The sequence below is a fragment of the Prionailurus viverrinus genome, chromosome D3 (genome assembly GCF_022837055.1).
Source record: "Prionailurus viverrinus isolate Anna chromosome D3, UM_Priviv_1.0, whole genome shotgun sequence".
NCBI lineage: Eukaryota > Metazoa > Chordata > Mammalia > Carnivora > Felidae > Prionailurus > Prionailurus viverrinus.
Window position 1 is genome coordinate 31,908,940 of NC_062572.1, and position 23,975 is coordinate 31,932,914.

Sequence of the window (23,975 nt, forward strand, 5' to 3'; positions counted from 1 at the left end):
TTGAGTCTTTTCATCTGACCTCTGAGCCTTGTTATGAACTTCATGAGTAACTTCTGTTCTCTTCCTTTACTTTTATTCCAGGGGCTTTACAAGGAATATGGTTTTATTAGAACACTTTCTTGCCAGTTGCTCAGGCTGCAGTCCTCTAACCTGTGGCTACTCTATGGGGAGGAGCAAGCCTGCATTTTGGCTGCAGGTGAGTATCCTGGTCAGAATGGTAATAAGACCAAGAAATGATGCTCTCTAATTGTACCTATTCTTATACAGAGTCGTCTGTCTTTGTCATGGGACAGCCATGTAAGTCACTAGGACAGCTGCCAATCTCAAAGACTCCCAGGTAAGATTTCTTCCTCATTGGTCTAATGTGTATCCCTCCACACCTCTATTCTAGCCACTTCTGGCCTAGTCACTTCCACTGGGAACCAACCCAAATCAGTATCAGACTGAATTAAAACCCAACCAGGGACTATTTCCTAGGGAAGTTGACTGTAAAAGACTACATGTGTTGGAATGTCACTTAGACCATGATGGGTTTCTATCTTTACTGATTTTTATCAGCGCCTCCTATTGACTATGACAGTTACAAAATTGGATAATTTCCTCTTTTTAAATGTCTTTAGTGTTTTCCATGGGTTAAGAACTGCAAGGCAAGGCATGGCAAGGTATCTCAGCTCATATGCCAGCACCAATTTTGCAGTCTATAATGTGACGGGAAAACAGGGGATGCTAGCATTCCTCCTACAAGGTCTTTAGGCTCATACTGAAGGGATGACTTGTTAATTTTGTCTGTCTCATAAAGTTCTCATGGGGAATTGTTAAGATAACTATCAAAATCCTTGGTAACCTGAAACTTTGAAGTTTTGCTAAGTTACATGATAAATTGGGATGAATTCATTGGATATCTAAGCCTTTTCCAAATAAGATAAACAACTGAAACACTAATCACTAAACAGGATTATCTGCCTTTGACTTCTTATTTCAGAAAAGCTGAGGATACTTAGGTCTGTTGGTAAATATGCTATGTGCTTTACTAAAAGACTTATTAAAAGTACTATGAAGAACATGGTTTTTAAATTATAAAGTGTATTTATTAATCGTAGGTCTAAAAGAATTCTGGTGTAACAGACAGTTCACAATTGCCTATTATTTAGTATTCACTAGAGACTAAGATTTCTAAGAGTTAAAATTCTGCTCAATGTAATTAAGACTGACAAGGGTGGGGGGCTTACATCAAAATCTGAATGCAAAAGAAAGTTATAGAAGGTTTGTGAAGGTAAAGCTTTAGAAAAGAATCTTATGTGTGGTCAAGACTACGATTGAAATGGATGTATTTTAAAAGTACACTGGTATAAGATTAAAATTATGCCTTATTCTCTGTTAAAAAGACAAAGTTTTCTTGGATTGTTCCTCTGCTCTCGATAAAAAAAAAATGTAAATAAAGATTTTTTTTTCTCTTGTGTCTGCCCAGAAAATGAAAGTTTCTATGTTTGGTCTTTATCAGGTCTTTAGTTACTTAAAAAAGGTTGGGGCCCCTGGGTGGCTCAGTCAGTTAAGCATCCAACTCTTGGTGTTGGCTCAGGTCAAGATCTCACAGTTTTGTGGCTTTGGGGCCTGCAATGGGCTCTAAGTTGGGATCATGGAGCCTGCTTGGGAGTCTCTCTCTCTCTCCCTTTCTCGCTGCCCCTTCCCCACTCGTGCTGTCTCTGTCTCTCTCAAAATAAATAAACTTAAAAAAAATTTTAAAAAGGTTAAAACTTTTAATATTGAAGGAGCTGAGTTTTGCTAACAAGTATATAACCCTACATATATGCCTTTGAAATGTCTTATTGCCACCTTGGTTAAATAAATAATTAAGTTTTAAGTTTTGTTATGACCTGTAATCCTATTCAGGAATGTGTTTTATAAGTTTCTGAGGTTTTTTTTAAACAAATTTCCCAAGATTCAAATTCTAAATGAAATCTTTTTGACTAATTGAGCTTGTTTATTTGGTATGTTAAATTACACTGTCAAAGAAATTATGATAAACATTTGGGTTATATTGTATGGTAAATGCTATAACTATTTTACAAATAATATGAGATACCCGAAGTTTTAATATATCCTGGTATAAGGTCATCACTTGAATTACTGAAATGTTATTTGTCACAGAAATAACCACATTTCCTTGTCAGCTGCATTATAATGAGTTCTCATCAGATCTTTAACCATGGCTATTTTTGAGTCTTTTGTCATTTATACTTATTGTTTTGATGTCCTTGCAAAATGTCTTTTGTCTTCAAGGAGATTCATTAAAAAAAAAAAAAAAGGTCTTTTTTTTTTTTTTTAACAAATACAGGTCTTTGATATCTTTAAAATTATAAAACTGAAATGGGTAAAAATTTCTAAAACTAGCTAAAAGGCTACATTCAAACTGAAAAAGAATTAGTAACATGGAATTAAATAAACTAAAGAAGATGATTATAGTTTTTATGACTCTTGTTTGAAAACATTGCTGTTATCTGATGTTTATTCTTCCAGAAGGAAACTTTCTTTTAAAATATCTATGACTTACAGATATGTGATAAATTTGTGAACGAATGAGGCATTTAACTTTTCTCCCTACCTGAGACCTCCAGAATTCAGAAGTTTTCAGTGAATATTCGTTCTTTCATGGCACTTATAATCATTTGCATAAGTTCAATAAGAATCTGTTCTCCTTGCTTGCAACAGGACACCACTGGGAACGTTGGTTACTCTGCCAAAGCTTTGACTGGAATGTCATGTTTGAGAGGGACATGAGTAGACTCAGGTATGCCCAGACAGCTTTAAGGGACCAAGGCTGATTTTATAGAGCCAATAAAGCCCCTTGAATACCTTGGCCTAATACCTTGCTTACAGGGTTCCCAGCAGCCTTACCAGGTGAGTAAAGAATGTCACTTCCTGGCAGACGCAGGAACCTCAAGATAGTTTGGGAACCTCGAGAGGAGTAATTTATCCAGGTCTACAGGTATTGCTGGCATGTCTAATGGCAGGTGTTTGGCTTGGCTTCTGGCCTAGACACCTACTAAAAGCTCAATGGAAATTCTTATATAAAGTTTTGGTAAAACAGATTTTAAAAGGCTTATATGAAAATCACTATTCTTGCTGAGTTTATGTAAATAATTAGGCCAAGTTTGTTAAAATTGGACTTGTTTCACAAATGAATTACTCTTGATTTGGCTATCTCTTATTAAAATGAGGGTGGTAATAGAAAGTGTTTCAATAACATATCTGTGTAAATATTAGGTTTTAATACTGTTTTCTCAATGCTTCTGTTTTTCCTCAAATATCTGGCTGTGGCTCCAAACTAAGGTTTCCAATCTTCTTCCATTCCCTTGACTTATAGTCACTAAAAGCTAAAACTGCCATTTTTCCTAAAGCCCTAAAAACCAGTGCTGGACAACTTAAGGTCAGCTTCAAAAAAATTGCCACAAAACTCATGTATAGACGTCTTTGTGCCTGTTGCTCTATGAGCCATTCAAAATGATCACGAGAGGCATTTGAATTACAAATCAGAAAAGCCCATCTGATTCCTGCTGCCTGTTCCCACTCCACCTGAGGATGCTTCAAGCCTGACATCTAAACATCTTCTCACTAGCAGCATGCAAGACTCAGACACTGGGTTTATAATTTGCTCTAACCATTAACCTATATATTTTTTTCTTTTGTTTCCATAAAAGCACCTCTTATTAATTACCCGATTGCTTACTAAGCAAAACAGAGCCCATATGATGGCTAACACAGCCTGCTACACAATTAAGGCCTTAAATGGCTCTCAAAATAGCATCATATTATTCAACACCAGAATAACTCAAATGCATAAAACAGTTCTATAAAATAGAATGGCATTAAATGTTTTAACAACTGCACAAGGTGGAACTTCTGCTATCATAAAAGCAAAATGCTGTGCATACATTCCAGAATACCACAAAAATATTTCTCAGTTTCTAACTAACACAAATACTCAAATTGGTGCTCTAAATGATCCCTCTCTTCCCTTTTATAATTGGTTAAACTCCTGGACTAAAGGAGGGTTTTTTTTCAACTATCAAAAGAGTCTTATTTGGGCTTCCTTTTCTTTTTGTTATTCCAATCATGTTTTGCTCTTTTCTCCCATGTCTCTCCACCTGGTGCCAAGACTCCTTCACTGCCATAACTTCAAATGGACAGATGATCCTTTCTGCTCAAAGAGACTCCCATATGCTATCAACCCTAGATACAACTGCCTTAGCCTTTCCTAACTCCTAGTTAAATTCTCAACCGACCAATCTTGACCCATAGGTAGGGACATCTCTATGTCCCTATTCAGCAGGAAGGAGCCACAGAAGATGAGACCTTCTGCCTTCAACAACCTTAAAGACTTAAGGGTCAAGTTGTTCAGGGGGTGAAATGATGAGGGAAACAAAGACAAGAGAAATGTAGCTTCAATTATATCTTTTTACAGCTTGCAGCCCACTGACAGATACCTGAAACATGCGGAACATGACCTTCCTCAAGGAACTCACGGCTGCCTTAATGCATTGATGGTTATGTTTTATTAAAGACTAAAAGTAGCCTTACCCTAATAGCAGCTAGCCCTTCAAGGTCCTTAAAGCCTTGCTTCCAAATTCCTTAGAAACCTGCTTTATCTCTATCCCCCTCTCCCTCCACAAACTTAAAACTATATAGTCAGTCACTTCTCACAATCCCAGTGTAGTTCATTCTGCCCACAGGGTCCTGTGCCATGCTCTAATAAAATCACCTTTTGCACCAAAAAATGACTCAAGAATTCTGTCTTGGCCATCTGCTCACAAACCCAAAACTTCCAAATTTCATCACGTAGTTGGCAGTTCTAATAATAGCAAAGGGAATTTACATATAATGCTTGTTCTGGGTGGCAGCCAGAAGAATGGATCTCCTTATCTGCACTCCAAATCTCTAAAGCTTATAAAGAGGCCCTAACTGTGTTCAGTCACCTATATGGTGCAGGCATTTTTAACATCACATCACCCTCTGAAGGCTATGCTTTTGGCGCAGCCTCCCAGAACTGAAAATGCAAGTGGAACCACATTTCAAGGACAGGGGAAGGGGCGTACAACATCCAATTGCCCGGATCCAGCTCATGGGTCAATTTATGGTCATATCTTTTGATCATATTCCGAGAGAGAGAGAGGGGGAGAGAATGACCCAGAAACGAAACAGGCAAGTGATAGAGCCAGAAGGGATTAGCAGAGGGATGGAGGAAAACAGAGTAGAGGAGGAGTCAGGCCTTGAGCAATAATCTCAAATTCATTAGATGATTTCTTAGAAATATATTTTATGTTTTTTACAGCAGTTTTAGATTAATAACAAAATTGAGGGGAAAGTGCAATGTGTTGCCATATGCCCCCTCTCCTACAGAGGCACAGCCTCTGAGCCATAGTTTTACACTTGCTACAACATCCTGAGCCATAGTTTTACACTTGCTACAATCAATGACCCTACATTGACACAGCATTATATCCTGTGGGGGATAAGCTTAGGAATCCTCCTGGTTTACACCAATCGGTTAACATGGCATAAAGAAATACAAAGCCATAAAATGCTCACACCTGAGTTTGGGTAAACCAGATTGGCACCCCAAGAACAGGGAGGCACAAAGGTGCAGGAATAGAGAGGTGCAAAGACACCCCAAAATAGAGAGGGGGTGCAGAGCCCCCAGAATCGAGAGGGAGAGGCAAAGTCCTAAAATAGGAATTGGCACAAAGGTGCCCAATACATAAGAATATGAAATGAACAAGATTATATATTCAGTGTGGAAGCACCCCCAATTTAGTACTGTAGCAGAAAATCTGCTTTCACAGGAGGATAGGGCCAGATTAAGTAAATTGGTGGACTATGGACCACTGTGCTGCAGGCAAAGCAGCCCAGAGCTGAGAAGGTTAACAAAAGAAAAGGTGCCTTGTTAATCCTGAGGTTATTTCCCTTATCTGTCTCATCCCCTAGGCTAGCTAAAATAAACAGAGGTGCTGCCTCGTGTCCTCTGTAAACAAGTTTCCTCCCAACTGCCTGGCATCTGGATTTTGGTTTATATTTACCCAAACCCCAAACACTGTATATCTTTAAATCCCCCCTTTTCCCTTACATCCCCAAGTTAACGTTCACAGTTTCTTTGTCTCTTTGTGCATGCCCATCACATTTGTAAGCCTTCTGATCTGAATAAATATGGGGCAAAGACCCTTATCCAGGGCTCTTGTCTTTTCCCAGACATTAGCCATCTCTCGCTTTCAATCTTACATCCTGCTCTTTTGGTAGACAAGAGAGAACTTTAGACCCAGAGTCTACAACAATCACCCTAAGTCCATAATGTACATTGGGGCTCACTCCTGCTCTAGTACTTCTGTGGGGTTTGTCAAATATATAATGACATGAATCTTCCATAGTAGTATCATATATTATCATATAGAATAGATTTACTGCCTAAAAATCCTCTTTGCTCCATTTATTTCTCTCTTCTCTCTAACTCTTGGCAACCACTTGTCTTTTTATTGTCACCCTGGTTTTGCCTTTTCTAGAATGTCTTATAGTTGGAATCATATTATATACAGCCTTTTCAGATTGGCTTATTTTACTTAGTAACATGCATTTGAAATTTCTCCATTTTTTTATGACTAGATAACTCATTTCTTTCTAGTTCTGAATGATGTTTGGTGGTATGGATGTACCACAGTTTATTTTTGCATTCACCTACTGATGGATATCTTGGTTGCTTCCAAGTTGGCAATGATGAGTAAAGCTGCCATAAATATCCATGTGCGGATTTTTTTGTGAATATAAGTTTTCAACTCTTTGGGTATAGATACTTTTTAAATTTCCAAATTTCTTTCCCTTTTAAATTTGTTGTGTCAGATTCACATTGAGATCTCAATGCTTTTCCAGTCTTATTTTATATATTGAAAATATTCTTTGGTGCTTAGTAAACCACTATACATTATTTCAATGTGCACTTAGATATATTCTTGTTTGAATGTGTGTGTGTGTATTCAAAATCTAGTTTAATCAGTTAATCTAATATTCAACAGCTTCTTCCTCATGTGATCAGTTAATATAGTGGGTTATGAGCTGAAGTCTCCAACTACGTATGTATTCACTTCAAGTTCCCTTTGTCATTTCTCTGCAGATGCTGAAAGATGGAACTTTATTCCAACAAAGACCATGTGTTCATGATGAATAAGTCACTCACATTTTCCAGTGCCAATAATCAGGTCTTCTCAATTTTATATTTTTGATTAATGTGATTTTCTAGAAAAGAAGCATTAAATGTTTGAAACAATGTGATTAAAACTGAGAGTAGTCTCTCTTGCTCACGAGCATGAGATATGGTGTGGAATCTTAAACCAGTGCTGTTTATTCTCTACTGGCCTCTTTCACTCACCTCCTTGCCTATCTCAGTACAAGTGCACAGTCCCAGGGCAAGTGGATAGGGGAGAGCAAGAACTTTTAAACTACACTCAAAACAAAGGTATCTCCCCAACAAGGAGGAAACACTTGGCTCTAGGAAGTGAGCTTGGAGAAGGAAATGGAATGCCTGTGGAAGTTAATGGTCCAGGAATGGGAATACCACCAGGAGAAAGGAAAAGGTCTGCCCATTTTTTCCCAGCAGCTATTGGCAGAAATTTGGGCTCTGTGACTTGAAGGCAAGGATCAGTCCCGTCCACAGACCTACTGCTGCCAGGTAAGCTGTGGGTTCCACTAGGATGGGAAGGGCTTCTGAAGAAAGGGCAGATACTCATCCAATGGCTTCCTTGCCAGAGTTCCCTGTCCCTAAATTCCTCCTGTCCCAGTGGCTACCACAGGATTATGATCTTCTCAATGTGTTGAATTGCACCACGTTCAGGAGACTGTGGCCTAGGAAGAGGGTATGTTGGGTTTTATACTGATCTTACCTGAGAAAAGAAAGAGAAGACGGAAATGGCTTTTTCCCAGGTAAGAGTCATATTCTTGGTTTATTGTTTTATCTGTCTTTCTTGAAATGAACTTTATAAAACTTATTGATTTTCCATTTCCAAGGTATCCTGTCTATCACATTTGCTCACATTCCCCCAGGCCTCCTCTCCCCTTTCATCTCCACACAAATCCCATTCTCTCCATTTTGGGGAATATGTATATAATATTAATGTCTAAATTAAAGACTCAATAATTATTTTAGTTTATATAAATTCAGTTAGAGCTCTGTGAAAATAAACCTGTAAATTAGAAAACATTAAAGGTTGTATAATTACTAATTTAATCTCTCCACTTGGGAGTGGAGAGGGGATACTTGGAATATTAGACTTTTAAGATAAAGACCAAAGTCTGTTGATACAATCTTTCTCTTCCAATAAATATCCTGGTTCACCAGGCATAAAAGAAAATGAGTTTTTCTTCTATTCTTTTTTCTTTTCTTCTTCTCTCCCTCTCTTTTTTTTAAATTATAGTCATATGTTTATTTAAAAATCTGATGTGCCAACATAGCGCCTTTCACAGCTCTGTGGAAACCTTTACAACCTTCATAAACTTCACAATCTTTTGCTTAGGTGTTGCCTTCGTGGGAGCCTTAGCAGCAGCCATTGCTATCTTTTCAGATGCTTGCTTAGCATTTTTTGCTTCCTTGGCAGCCCTGATGGCTTGTTCTTGTTGAGCCTTCCTAATTTCAGTTTTCTGATTCCTCTTGGCCATTATATCAGCAAGAGATACACCAGTGATGGCCCTCTGGAATTTAATTGCATGGTGGGCTCTTTTCTTTTGAATTTATTCCAACTGTCCCTTTTTGTGCTTTCTTCTGTAGAGGACAGTCCAGTTTATCTGCTGAAAATTCCTCTTAGAAAGGAATGCCGACTCACATTTTGCATTAAGAAATTGGAAAATCTTCCTGTTAGTCCTGGTGTAGTGTCTCCCATGTCCAGGGTAAATCTTGTACCCACTGAAACTGCAAAGCCTGAACTTTTTGGCTGCAGCAGCCAGGAATAAAGAAAGATTGTGAAGATAAAAATGAGTTTTTCTTTTTCTTTTTTTTTAGTGCCATCCTAATCTTGGGCCATTTCAGCATACGTTATATTCAAATTTTCCATAAAGTAGTTTCCTGGAACATCATACTACAATCCATGATATTGTGATTATAAGAAATATATGCTTGGTTTTCATCCATGGTTCCTGGCTTATAGCTCCCAAACCCTTGGTGTTTCTTGAGTGATTAGAGTAATGGGAGAGCATCTTTAGTTATATTTGCTCTCTGGTCCTCAGTTCCTGAAAGGTAAAATGAGTCTTTTTTTTAATGTTTATTTTTTTAGAGAGTCATAAAGATAAATGAGTGTCTTTTTTTAATGTTTAATTTTTTAGAGAGAGAGAAAGCAAACATGAGTGGGGGAGGGGCAGAGAGAGGGAGACAGAGTATCCCAAGCAGCCTCTATGCTGACAGCACAAAGCCTGATGTGGGGCTTGAACTCATGAACCATGAGATCCTGACCTAAACCAAAGTCAAACCTACTGAGCTACCCAGGCACCCCATGAAATGAATGTCTTATAATTTATAACCAACTCTTTCATCACAACTGGGTTTATGTTAATAAGGTGAGTTTTGGAAAGCACCTAAGGATGGGGGCTGGTTACTGATGAAGTTTTTTGGGGGTGATGGGGGTTTGTGGGGCCTGGAGCCAACAGCCAAGAAAAAATTCTTGAAGACATCTTTGGTACAAAAAGGTGATCTTATTAAAGCATAGGGATAGGACCTGTGGGCAGGAAGAGCTTCCCTGGATCCTGTGGAGGGACTGGTTATATACTTGGCAGTTGGGGGAGGTAAAGTCAAGGGGAAGTTTCCAATGAGATTTTCATATACTAAAGAAGACTCATAGGATAGTGGAGGCCTAGCTATTGTCAAGCTAAGGTTGTTTTTTTTTCATCCATCAGAGTATTAGCATTAAGACAGTAGGGAGTTCCTGGAGAAGCATTTTACTCTGCCAGACTTAAGTAGTTGTCGAGGGGCTGCAGGTTATAAGGAGATTCTATTTTTTCTGCCATTTCATTCTGCCTTTGTTTCCCACCTCAGTTACCAGGGAGCCAACCATGAATAGAGAGGTATAACTTTCAGTCCTACTTCCCTAATTCCCCACCCCTTACCTCAGACCTTTAGGAAGAGGAGAGGGACTGGAAGTTGAGTCAATCACCAGCAGCCAATTATTTAATAAATCGTACCTAAATCGAAGCTTTCATAAAAACTCAAAAGGAGGGGGTTGGAGAGCCTCCTGGTTGGGGAACCAGAATGCACCCACTTTCCACAGTGCAGGACCCCCAACTCCACAGTCTCCTTTGTTTGAGACTTCACCCTATGCATCCCTTCACCTCCGTTGTTGATTTGTTTCCTTTAATATCCTTTGTAATTAATCAGTAATCTAGTGAGTTAATGGGTTTCCTGAGTTCTGTGAGCTGCTTTCACAAATTGATCAAACTCAATGAGGGGGTCATGTGAACCTTTGATTTATAGTCAGTCAGTCAGTCAGTCAGTCAGAAGTATGGTAACAACTTTGACTTGTGATTAGTATCTGAAGTTGAGGGTGGTCTGGTGGGACTGAACCCTTAACATGTGGGATCCTATACTATCTCCAGGTATATAGTGTCAGAATTGAGTTGGACTGTAGGAACCCAGCTGGTGTTGCAGAATTTCTTGGTGATGTAGGAAACCCCTCCTCCCCACCACTACCACACATATATCAGAACTGATGAGGGAGTATAAGGCAAGCTGAGGGCAAAGCACAAGTTAGCAACCCCTTCCACCCTCCAGGTGGGATATGTGTGACATTCCACAGGCTCACCTGGCTGCCCAAGAACAAAATAAAGAGAAAAAAAAAACAATGGTTAACTGATTGAGATCATAGTCACACAAGATAGCAGTCTCCATCAGTTTGCACCTGTTAGTATATTACAAGAAAAAGACAATCTTATCAATAGCCTAACCTCCAGAAACCCAAGGACTCAATTTCTTGGAGTCCTAATAGCACCTTCCCCCAATGTTGATGTGGGGAACAAAGGCAAGATGAAACATAAATAAAATTAAATTTATTTATAGCCTGCAGCCTGTTGACAAATATTTGATATAGGCAGAGTAGAACATCCTCCAATAAACTCCCAACTGTCTTGTCTTAATGTCAATGCCTTGCTAGAGGGAAAGCAACCTTAGCTTGACAAGAACGAGGTCTCTAGTTCCTTTGAAAGTCCTTTTGGAAGCCTCCCTTTTACCTTTACCTTTCCAACTCCATAGTATATAATCAGTCACTCCTCACAACTCCAGTGAAGCTCTTCCCACCCACAGGTCCTGTCTTTGTGCTTTAATAAAATCACCTTTTTGCACCAAAGACATCTTGAGAATTCTTTCTTGGCCATCAGCTCTGAACTCCCACCTATCACTCCAAAACCACATCAGAACTGTGATCAAAACCCTTAAAATTTTGTTGGATCAATAATTGATATTGGCCTACAGAGTAAATCTTTATACATGAATGGAAAAATGTCACAACCAAAATTATAGTATAAAATACTCCAATCTAAAATAAAATGATAAGGTATAAAATAATTTAAATATAGATATAGGTTTTTGAAGAACACAGCTAACTAGAAGTGTTAGTATACTAACACTTGATTTATAGTCAGTAGTGCCCTGCCTTACTATTAGCCCAGCCAGGGTCAGGTCCATACCCTGCTACAAATCAGAGAGTGAATTTAGACAACCTGAGCCTAAAGCTTATCTTTACAATGACAGTAAATCAGTGCTTGACTCATAAGTTTGTGAAGAATAAATGACTTAACACATGCCTTCATATCACTTGATGAAGTTTTGGGGTGATTGTGGGGTTTGTGGGGTCTGGAGCCAACAACTAAGAAAGAATTATTGAAGATATCTTTGGTGCAAATGAGAAGGAAAGCTGGTAAAGGCAGATAAAAAGGATCAGCCAGATGGATACTCCCCTTGTATACTTTTTGCTTCTGTAATCTTGCTTGCCTCTTGCATCAGCTGACTGACTGAGTAGCACAAATGATAAGTGTCCCCGCTTTTTATTTCTTGAGCCCCTGCAATCCCACCCACTTGTGCAGCTGGTAGAGTTTCCAAGTACCTGGAAGGTGACCAGGCATAAAAGTAGGTCAGCGCCAGGGCTAGGGTTTCATCCTTTGGAGATGATTCTGCTGGGCCAGCACCGGTGCAGAATAAAGTATTTTCTGATTCCCTGAGTGCATGTTGCTTGTCTCTTCCTGGGCACTGAGTATTTGCTGTAACATTTCCAGTGCATTGGCCAGGAAGCTGGTAGCCATGTTGGCTCCTGTACTACTGTTGTCAAGAGCCAGCAGGGGCACCGCCACTTTGGGCCCCCACAATGGGAAAGAAGGTGCGCCACCAGCGGTTTCACTGAACCCTGATCCTGGCTGGCCTAATAATACCCAGCCTCTGCTGGACCCTGCAGGGAACCAGAAATTCTAATTGGACCCTGCAGGGAATCAGAAAATTCTTCCAGGACTGGACACCAGATCAGGTGAGTGTCCCTGGGGACCCAGGACCTAATTCAGGCCCACCCTAGAGGTGGAAGGGGAGCTTAATCACTTCCTGGGGAACATAGTCACCAAATAGGACTGGGAAGTCCTGAGTGGAAGTCTGCAATCTGTCAGAATATGTGTATGAGTGCCTGTGCTCCACGGTTTTGGCTATGGAGCCTAAGTGGATCCTACCCTCTGGTTCTGTGATGACCTCATATGGCTCAAGGCAGAATCACGTCCACAGAGGCCTGATCCAAGTCAGGGGTTTATACTGACCTGCCGATGCTGAGGTGTCTAAATCCCCACATTGGGAATGACCAGGCAGACCAAACAACCTCTTCCCTCATGTTTGCCCTCATGTTTGTCTTCCTGTACATTGGGAGGGACCCATCTAGGATACCAGGATGGGGAAAATTCCTCAAAACCAACTGTTGGAGCCAACTGTCTCTGGTCAGTCTACCTCAGAATGGGGACTTTAAGGAATATTCCCAAGCAGCTGCTGAAACTCCCTTTGCTTTGGGGAAATTCCCTGTCTTCTCCAGACTGACATAGACTGACTAATTCCTCTACTGGAAAACAAAACAAAACAAAACATGAACATGGAGTCTGCTCCTCTATCTGAGCTGACAAGACTTAAAACTGGGAATTCTCTTTCTCTGCTTTCTGCTAGCACCTTGTCTTTCCTTCCCCCCCTCCTCCTGTTTCTGCACCAGAGTGAAGCCTTCATAACTGCATAATCTCAATGCCTCAGGCACCATCAGCTCCTCCTCTCACCCTAGACATTGAGGGGTGAAGACCACCCACTTCAGATTTCCCCACCAGTGTTCCAGGTAAAAATTAACCATGGGGAACAAATTGTCTTAAGTGGACCCAAGTAAAAGCTATTCAGTGTTTAAGCTAATTTAAGTTTGTTGGTTTGCGATATACGTGTTTATCAACATTAAATTAAAGAAAATTATTCCACCTAGATTTGCTGAAGGTCAAAAAAAGCTCATGTTATCCTCTGTTCCAATTTGTTAGCAAAAGGATGACTTAAAGTAATGGTTAACGTTGTCTCAGTTTTCATAGGTAATTGTTAAGAAAGCTTTCAAAGTCTTTGGTAACCTAAAACGTTAAAGTTTTGCTTGCATGATAAATTGAGATTGAATTCGTTAGATATCTAATGAGATAACAGGATAAAGCACTAATTACTAGATGTATGTTTGTGCTTCTGACTTATTGCAGAGAAACTAAGATATTTGGATCTGTGGGAAAACATTCTTTATGCTTAATGGATTCATAAGTTTGCCACCTAAAAAAATTCTGATGTAACATAGAGTTCACAGTTGGTTACTACTTAGTTTTCACTGGAGACTAAGGTTTCTAAGAGTCAAAATTCTGCTAAATGTAGTTAAAACTGATGGAAATAAGGAAAGTAATTCTGTATGTAGAAAAGTAGATATGTAAAAAAGATATAAGGAATGGAAACACATTTTTGTTGAAAGTAAAAGAGAGTAATTTTGTCCTAAATGAGACTGGTTATTTGGAGACAAATGGCTTGGAACAAAATATGAATGCAAAGGAAAGTTGTAGAACGTTCATGAAGGGAAAGATTTTGAAAGAAATTTTACATGTAGTCAGGAAGGACTAAGGTTAAAATGAACAGATTTTAAAAGTATGCTGGTTTGAGATTGAAATTCTTCCTCCCTTGATTCAAAGGCTGGGAAAATGATGGCAATACCCTTGGTTCCAGCCTCCAAATCCTCTACATTTGTGTTTTTCATGTTTAGCATTGGAATGGATGCCTATGCCATATGAGGGATGGATGATATATGAAGGGCTTTTATTGAGATACATGAGAGCCATTTTATTAAACTTAGCCCAATGTATCCAAAAAATGGATATCAAAATGGCTGGAACACATTTATGTGTGTATTGTTGAAAAAGGCAGGGAAATAGACCTTGACTTTGGCTCCTAACCTCCCTCCCCATCATCAGCCAATAATCAATATGTAAGTTACTGTTGGGCAAAAATGAAATTAGTACATCATACAACAACCGGGGAAGTCTTGCTTGGTCACAGTCCATACTCTCAAGGTCCTGCAGGTGGGAAACGGAGGTGTAGGAGAAATTGTGGAAGACCAGGACACTTCTCAGAGGTAGGGTCAAGCCTGGATGAGAGCAACTACTCCCAGCCCTCGTGAGACTGGCAGAGCCTTTAGGTGCCAGTTGCATAGCCAGCCCAAACGCAAGGCCAGGAGATGATGTTTCTCCCGGCCAGCTATAGCAAATTGAGATAAGGGATGGCTTTCTTTTTTTTTTTTTAATTTTTTTTAATGTTTATTTATTTTTGAGACAGAGAGAGACAGAGCATGAATGGGGGAGGGGCAGAGAGAGAGGGAGACACAGAATCGAAAGCAGGCTCCAGGCTCTGAGCCATCAGCCCAGAGCCCGACGCAGGGCTCGAACTCAGAAACCGTGAGATCGTGACCTGAGCTGAAGTCGGACGCTCAACCGACTGAGCCACCCAGGTGCCCCGATAAAGGATGGCTTTCTTTCTTTCTCCTATAGGTGGGTAATTCCCCCAAAAAGGTCATTACTCCTTTGGAATGCATTATGACTCATTTTCTTTTGCACAAAGGCTTGGCCCTAATACAAATCATAGGAGTAGACCTAGCCACCAGAGGGAATATCTATTATAATACTACACTACAATTGGACTAGTTTTACAAACGTGAAGGGAAGTGGAGAGAAGTCCACTATGTTCATTGTTTTTGGGCCTTAAGAAAAAAATCAAGATATATGTAAGCAATGCAAGGTGGATCCTGATTTAATGGCAACCCTTTCTGAAGTCAAAGCAATCAGGAGGGGAAACAATTAAGCGCCACTTACCTGTATCGAAAGCAGATCTAAAGAAGGAGGAAGAGAAGTCATCCACCTCAATCTCCTCCTCCTTGGGTCCTCAATCTATATTTTAAAAAATACAATTCTTCTTCCTGCTGCCCACCTTTTCTAGGCCCTCCCTGTAATGTAACAGACATGTTTCCCTTATAAGAAGCTAGAATGCCAGAAGGAGAAACATTTACATTACAAGTTTAAGACACATAAAAGGAGATCTAGGTAAATTTTCTGATCAAATAAGTATATGGAGGCTTTTCAGAATATTGCATATGCTTTTGAGTTGACCTGGAAAGATATAATGCTTTTGTTAAATCAGACACATAATGAGACAAAAATGTGGGATTCAGGCAGCAGCTAAGAGATATGGGGATGAGCACTACATTGATTACCATGGGACTGGAGATTGTATAGGGAACTTCCAGATCTTTACTGGAGCTCAGGCAGATCTACCCCAAGATCCTAATTAGGACTATGATCATTCCATTGGGGAATCGTACTGCTGCCACTTCTAAGCTTATGTTTTGGACAAATTAAGGAAATCTAAGATTAGGCTCTTAAATTATGCTAAGTTAGCCACTATTTTACAAACACAAAATAAGAGCCCAATGGCCTTCCTGGAGAGGTTAAGGGAGGCTCTCATTAAATATATGGCTATCTCCCCTGACACCCCTAAGGCTGAGATGACTTTAAAGGATAAATTAGTCACTCAATCAACCCTAGATATTTGAGGAAATGCAAAAATTGGCTATTGGCCTAGAAGGGACCCTGGAGCTCTTACAGCTCTTACAAGCTGCCAATTGAGTATATGACAACCAAGATAAAAACAACAAAACAAAACAAAACAAAACAAAAAACAGGAAGGAGACTTAACAAAATCTGAGGCCTTAGTTGTGGCCTTGTACTATGTCAGAATAGACTTCCTGAGGTCCTGGCACCAATTGCCACTTATGTGGCCATTCAGGGTACTAGAAACAAGACTGGCCTCAGAAGAGAAAACAGAAGTCAAAGCCCTGTAAGCCAGGCTGTTGTGTGGAAACAATCACTAGAAGGCTGAATGCCCTGGGGGACCTTTATCTGTGAGGACTCAGATAACCAGTGTCCCTGGAAGGGATTGATGGTGCCTGGGGCTCTTTGGGGTGACTCCCTGGAACCAATTGTGTATGGAAAGCCCAGAGCCTCAAGTAACTCTGGAAAATTCAGGTAACTAAAATACCAGTTCACTTCCTGCCAGAGCCACGTTTTTTGTTCTCCTTTCCACTACAAGCCAACTATGCAAACACCAACATGACGAGAGGCATCGCTGGAAAACTTATAACTGAATTTTTCTCTCAGCCCCTGGGATGTATATGGGGAAACCTAATTTTTTCTCATTCTTTCCTGATAATGCCAGAGAGCCTTACTCCATTGCTAGAAAAAGACATTATAACTAAATTAGAGACTATAGCGTTACTAACTCCAGGACAGATAAACTATCATGTGAGTTTTGGGGAATTATTGGATATTGTAAGCTGTGGATAACAGGGTTCAGAATATAGCTCACCTACTATGTCAATTATTAAAGGATACTCAATCCCACCCACTGTCCCAAGGAAATAAATGGGTCAACTGATGGACACTGACTTCAGCCCTTGGGATGGTTACAAACAGAGCAGGGGGGAATTACTATTATGGAGCTCACAGAGCTAAAAGATCATTAAAGCACTGCATCAGGCCCTTCATTTCAGGAGGGATAAAACTTATCAAATGGCCCAAAGGATGTTTACTGAAAAAGTTTGTCAAGGACAGTTCAGCAAATAGTATCAGCCTGTAAGATATGGTAAATGACTGCCTTGACTCTTTCTCTAATAGGACTCCCAGCTCTTAGAAAAGTTTACACCTCGAAATAAAACAAACTGTTTGCTTATACTCAGCAAACTGTAAATAACACCTCACAAGCATTAGATGCTTTAAAAAAAATTAAATAAAGTTAGGGCCAAACTCTTGGAGGATAGAGCCACCATTGATTACTTACTGCTCCTCCATTACCTGGGTTGTGGGAGTTTCCCTGACATATGTTGTTTCAATATAATCAATAATTCTCACAGAGTCTTAGATGATAGATGACATTCAGGCATAGTTGGACAAAGTCAGGGTCTCTGCTCGATTGTTTGGCTGGCTTGGGAACTGGGGACATTATCTTAAGATGCCATCTTTTTGGTCAATATAATCTTTAGTTTATTCTTTTCTCTTTGTGTCTGCTAGTGTTTATGCTGCCTCATGTCTGCCAGCCTTCCTGTAGAACCATACCATGGGCCACTTGACTGACCCTTGGCCAGACTCTAACTGCTGTATCCCCACATAATCACTTATCAGCTTGAAAAAGCCAGAAAGGTCATTGTCCCTATTCCTTAACAGGAGTCACAGGCCCTATTACAGGGGGAGAAATAAAAAGGGAAAGGGTTAACATTACGCAGGGAGAGATAAAGGACCTTCAGGAAGGCAGACTGCAGCTGCAAATGGGAACCTAAAGAAGATGGGGTTCTCCTCTTATAAAATCCTTTAGGGGTGCTCTCCCCCCATTATCAAAGGCATAAGGGGGGAATCTAAATAAAAATAGGCAATCTAACCCTAAAGCAACAGATGAGGGCCCTTGGCTCTATGCTAACCATCTTACACCACTGGGTTAGGGAATAAATCAACAAATGGAGGCAGAAATTAGCAGACTCATGGAACTCTTGGAACAACTTAGAGAATTCGGCATCCTGGCCCCTCCCTTTAGCTGGTCCTCTCCTAATGCTTTTCATAGCCCTCCTATTTGGTCCTTGTATTCTTAATATGCTAACCAGATTTGTTTCCTCTTGCCTAGGAACTATAAAACTCCAGATGATGCTCCAGTTGGACATTGTAACTGTTGCTACTCTCCTTTGGTTGTCAAAGAACTCTAGCTGTCACATTCCTCCCTATGATGTACCTGTCCAGTAGGAAGAAGCCAGAATGGTCTTTGCCCTTCTTCCCATGGCAGAAAAGGGTCCTCTGGCTCCCACAAAGTGATTTTGTCAAAGTCTGCTATAGTAGCTTGAGAATCAAGATGGGGAAAATGAGAAGGAAAGCTGGTAAAAGCAGATAAAAAGGGCCAGCCAGATGTCTAAGACTGGATACTCCCCTTGCATGCTCTTGGCTTCTGTAATCTTGCTTGCCTCTTGCATCAGCTGACTGCCTGTATAGCACAACAAATATTTCCTTGAACCCCTGCAATCCTGCCCACTTGTGCAGCCAATAGAAAGTTTCCAAGTACCTGGAGGCTGTCCAGGCATAAGAGTAGGCCAGGGCCAGGGCTCAGGGTTCAGCCTTTGGGGATGATTGTGCTGGGCTGGCACTGATGAAGAATAAATAGTCTTTTCTGATTTCCTGAATGCATGCCACTTGTCTCTTCCTGGGCGCCATGTATTTGCTGTAACACAAAAAGGTTTTTATCAAAGCATGGAGACAGGACCCATGGGCAGGAAGAGCTTCACTGCAAGTGTGGGGGGTGACTGTTTTATGAAGTCAGGGGAGATAAAGTCAAGAGGAAGTTCCAAAGAGACTTTCACATGCTAAAGACTTATTGGATACCTAGCTATTTTCAAGCTAAGGTTGTTTTTCCCTCTAGCAAAGCATTAATATTAAGACAGTAGGGAGTTCCTGGACTTTAGGCTATGATGGGATTCCCTTTTTCTAGTAAGCTGGTGGAGACTTTTATCATTTTAACCATTTGTGCTTTTTTGTTTGTTTTATTTTTGTTTTTTAGTTTTTTTGTTGTTGTTGGTTTGTCCTTTCCTGTTTTGGGGTAGCCAAGGAATATCATATATGTCCTACCTAGGGGAGGGGTGGTTTTAACCTGCACTTTGCCCTCAGGTTGCCCCACACTCCCTCATAATCACTGATTATGCATTTTAAGTACTCTTTAAAAGTTACACATTCAGGGGCACCTGGGAGACTCACTTGGTTAAGCATCAGACTCCTGATTTTGGCTCAGGTCATGATCTCACAGTTAGTGAAATGGAGCTTACATGGGGCTCTGTGCAGACAGCAAGGAGCCTGCTTGGGATTCTCTCTCTCTCTTTCTGCTCCTCCCCTGCTCACTCTTTCTCTCTCTCTTTCTCTCAAAATAAATAAATAAACTTAAAAAAATTAGGAATTCAAACACTTAAAAGACTTTTAAAAGAAAAAAAAAACCCTAAGTATTTTAAAGTGGAACACAATGATAGGTAGAGAATAGTGGGTTATCAGTGGACATAATAAGTGTAGCCCAAGGTTCGAGTTTCTGTGAAGGATTCTCTGATTGTGAACTTAAATACCAGTCTCTGGGAACTAACAGAATGGCCTCCAGAGATTTAGGAATAAAAAAGCCATTTTTACCTCAGATCATAGCTGGAATCCTGGAGAATTTCTTTCTTTTTGACTAGCATATCTTTATTTCCCTGGATACACATTAAGGCCTGCAGATTTTATTCACCAGCACCCAATGTGAGCCAGCCCCTGGTCATCTTCTCCAAGGGAATCTCCCAGACAAAGGAAGCTTTGGGGGTAAAACATTTCCTTAGTAATTTTTGTGTACAAACTTATTGTCAGAATGGGCAGAGGTGTATCTATTTGTACTATCTGCATCCTTAAGTATCTTCCAGTACCACAGTCAGCCCCAGGAACTTAGAGCTTAAAATACACATTTCTCCTGTATATGTGACTGGTAATTGAAGCAACAAGAACATCACAAAGGAAAAAGATTTGGAGTCCCACATGGGGGCTGGGAGGAACAGCTATCAGTTGCTGGAGCCATAGGACCTAAAGATTCAAGTCCCAAATATCCAGGAAAAGGATACAGCCCAACTGCAAAGAGAGAGAGTGAATGTGAAAATCTTAGTGATGAGGGAGCATAAGGTAAACTGACACCCCACAAACCCCTTCCCCCTTGGTTGGGGCATGTGTGACATTCCTGAGGCATTCCTGGCTGCCCTACAGCTAAGAGAAGGAAAAAGTGAAGACCACAGTTATGCAAGACAGGAGTCTCCATCAGTTTACAAATATCTTAGTGATTTACAAGAAAAAGACAATCTTATCAACAGCCTAACTCCCAGAGAAAATTCCCAACTGTCTTTTCTTAATGTTAATGCTTTGCTAGACAGAAAAACAAATTTAGCTTGATAGAAGCAAGCCCTCTAGTATCTTGTGGGTCTTCTTTAGCATATGAAAGTCCTTTTGGGAACCTCCCTTGTCCTTACCTCCCCTAACTCTCAGGTATATAATCAGTCACTCCTCATACTTAATAATTCAGCTCTTTTTGACCATGGGTCCTATCGCTGTGCTTTAATAAAACCACCCTTTTGCACAAAAGATGTCTCAAGAATTCCTTCTTGGCCCTCAGCTCCCAACTCTACCACTTCAACCTCATTGCTAGGAGATCAAAATTGGGAAAGCATTGAATAGATGTGGGAATGGGGACCTCCCACACTTCCCAGATGCCAACTTGCTCTAGAAAGAGGATTAGCAGAAAGCCTTGTGAGCAAGAGGACCCAGTTTCTGCTACCAAAGAGGCAGGCCCCTTCACAAGGTAAATTCAGAAAAAGGGTGAGGCAGAAGTTCAATGGTTTCATTCTGATGGGAGGGCATGGAGCCAGCTGAGGGCAAAGTACGGGCTAATAGCACCCCCCCCCACACACACACAAACAGCTGGGATATGTGTGATATTCCTTGGACACTCCTGGCTGACCAAGAACAGGGGAAAGGAAAGAAAGCAAATGACTGATAGAGATCACAGTCACACAGACAAGAGTCTCCTTCGGTTTATGGATAACTTAGTAAACTGCAAGAAAAAGGCAATCTTATCCATAGCCTAATCTCCAGAAACCTACACACTCTGTTTCCTGGAGCCCTAATATCACCCTCATCAAGATGTAAAGGGGTTTAAGTGCTTGCCATGGTGATGTGGGAAACAAAGGCAAATGAAAAATTAAATTCCCTTACTGCTTACAGCCCAATGATAAGTCCTTGAAACAGTCAGTGACCTTACTCTAGGATCTCAGCTGCCTCAATGATGACACTTTGCTAGGGACAAAAGGCAATCTTAGCTTAATATTATCCCAAACTCCAGGATCCTATGAGTCTACTTTAACATATACAAATTCCTTTGCAAACCATCTGTATCTTTAACCCCCAAGATATATGTTGGCACTCATACTCCAGGCTTATGATTCCTTAATATACATCTGAAGGGTCTCATGACTGAGGTTTTACTAGACAGTAATAAATGACCTTTTTCTAACAACAGCTAGCCCAAGATCCTGGAAACTTTGCTTCCAAAATTCCTAGGAGACTTACATTATCCTTAGTCCCCTCCCAACATGAGGGTATATAATCAGTCACTCTTCACAACCCCAGTGCACCTCTTTCTGCCCACGGGTCTGTTCCTGTGCTTTAATAAAATCACATTTTCTGCACCAAAGATGTCTTTGTTATGCCCAGAATTCATGATCCCAGAATTCGTGATCCCCAAAGACCACCAGAGAGCTGAGTCGGATGCAAGAGCAAAGAGCCTTTATTCGAGCTAGCTGGAGCTCAATCCCCTACCTGCACCGACGAAGCGGTGAGATGCGGGAGAGAGAGAGCCGGTTTCAAAAGCACAAAGGTTTTATAGGGATCCAGGGGTGGTTGGTGGGGTAATGGTCGTGGCCTTAGCCGATTGGGTCAAAGTGCCGTTACGCAGGTCACCGGGTGTAGTTTGAACGAGAAGTTTGAATGGGTGAGCGGGAAGTTACTCAAGGGGAGGAGGCGTGGTCTGAGGTTTGAGCAGGAATTTCTTTCCGCGGCCACGTCGGGGACATAGTCACTCAAGATGGAGGATACAGGGGCGCCTGGGTGGCGCAGTCCGACTTCAGCCAGGTCGCGATCTCACGGTCCGTGAGTTAGAGCCCCGCGTCAGGCTCTGGGCTGATGGCTCAGAGCCTGGAGCCTCTTTCCAATTCTGTGTCTCCCTCTCTCTCTGCCCCTCCCCCGTTCATGCTCTGTCTCTCTCTGTCCCAAAAATAAATTAAAAATGTTGAAAAAAAAAATTTAAAAAAAAAAAAAGATGGAGGATACAGAACAAGATGGAGGACACAGAACAAAATGGAGTCGGCCGGCCTAGGTCTGCTCTTTCAGTCTTCAAGAATTCTTTCTTAGCCATCGGCTCCAAACCCCACCATCAGCCCCCAAAATTCCTCAGTCCCACGGGGAAAAAATAATTGGAAAGTCTCTTGTAAAACCCAAAGTCAGTGTCACTCTCTGATAGAGTTCAGTCTGACCTAAAATGGAGTTGTCTTTACTCACAGTAGACATTGGGGAACTGAAGGTAGCATGGCAGTCACTGGCCCAATCTTAGAGAAGAAAATGAGGCTGAGGCATGGACTGCACACCTAGTAAAGGAGAAAGGCCAAGGAAGAGTTTCAGGCCCAGAGGCCCAGAGATAAGCACTTCTGGGACTATAGGACTGCCAGGTACTTGAGTAAAGGCAGGGATGAGTGCCACTGCATGCATCCAGCAAGCCAGCACTGGGACAGAAATGTCTAATCATAGAAGAGTCAGAGAAAGAGACACACATCTCAGGGAATATGTAAAATTCAAGGATCCCAAACTGTGTCTGAAGCATTCCCCTTCCATTCCCCTTAGGGCACTTGTCACCCCAGCCAAAACCTGCTTCCAAGGACACTGGTACTCTCGAGTTCCTCAGCCCTTGGGTGTGTGCCTCTTGACAATAGCTAGAAAGTTCTTTATCCTTTCCAGGAAGGAAATTTTCTCACACAAAAAAAGTTTCAGTCCAGACAGAGAACACATATTCGTTTTCATTCTAGCATACCTTCTGAAGATGAACTGTTGCTTGTAAACAGAGTTTATTCTTTCTAAATAGGATTTTTTCTTCCAAAATAGTTTGGTGTCTTCTGCCTGCCTGTTCTAGTTTGGGGTATAGGTTGAGTATCCCACCTTGGGAGTGCCTGTCCCCTGTCCCCATGTAGTTTGTCCCTCCTGGACTGTCCACAGACTTTTACCACGTGAGGTCCTGGGGACTGGGGTGTGTGCAGGAGTCCTCCAAATAGTCCAACACAAGGCAAATCATCAATTTATGGTATTACTGGAACAATGTGTAATTGTTTTCAAGATTCCCAAACAGAACGGGGGTCAATGGCAGATGATACAACTTTACTGATAGCAGTAACATCTCAGCTCATCAGGGAACATAACATGGGCCCTAAGAAGAGGTTACATACAATGTGTATTGAACCATCAGAAATCTCATCTGTCAGGAATAGTCAAATCTGTACTAGCTCAAATGTTAAATGTACCCCCTGCACATGTGGGAACACCAGCCCTGCAGAGAGCAAACAAATGGGGAGAGAAAAGTTCAGCTACATTTTTATGGGCACAATCTCCAGTAAATCATCCCAAAGTCATATTCCTTTTTCATCACTCTTGCCTTTATTGCATATTAAATGTCCATATATACTGTACTCTGTTTTTGAATTTTGTATTCCACTGGTCTCTCTGTCTACTCATAAATCAATACCACATTAGTT

At 40.9% G+C, this 23,975-nt stretch overlaps 3 long non-coding RNA genes across 3 annotated transcripts; 2 read left to right on the forward strand and 1 right to left on the reverse strand.

Moving 5' to 3' along the window:
* The first annotated feature begins 259 nt into the window (after positions 1-259).
* LOC125149230 (uncharacterized) lies at positions 260-7,704 on the forward strand. The gene is made up of 3 exons (XR_007145861.1): positions 260-337; positions 2,710-2,788; positions 7,157-7,704. It is a non-coding gene; the product is annotated as an uncharacterized LOC125149230 (long non-coding RNA).
* Positions 7,705-8,598: 894 nt separating this feature from the next.
* Positions 8,599-23,012, reverse strand: LOC125149229 (uncharacterized). Its single transcript, XR_007145860.1, has 3 exons — positions 23,000-23,012; positions 20,032-20,034; positions 8,599-8,727 (listed from the first exon to the last, which is right to left on the reverse strand). It is a non-coding gene; the product is annotated as an uncharacterized LOC125149229 (long non-coding RNA).
* Positions 8,719-23,008, forward strand: LOC125149231 (uncharacterized). The gene is made up of 4 exons (XR_007145862.1): positions 8,719-8,899; positions 14,048-14,051; positions 22,658-22,663; positions 22,998-23,008. It is a non-coding gene; the product is annotated as an uncharacterized LOC125149231 (long non-coding RNA).
* Positions 23,013-23,975: the final 963 nt, after the last annotated feature.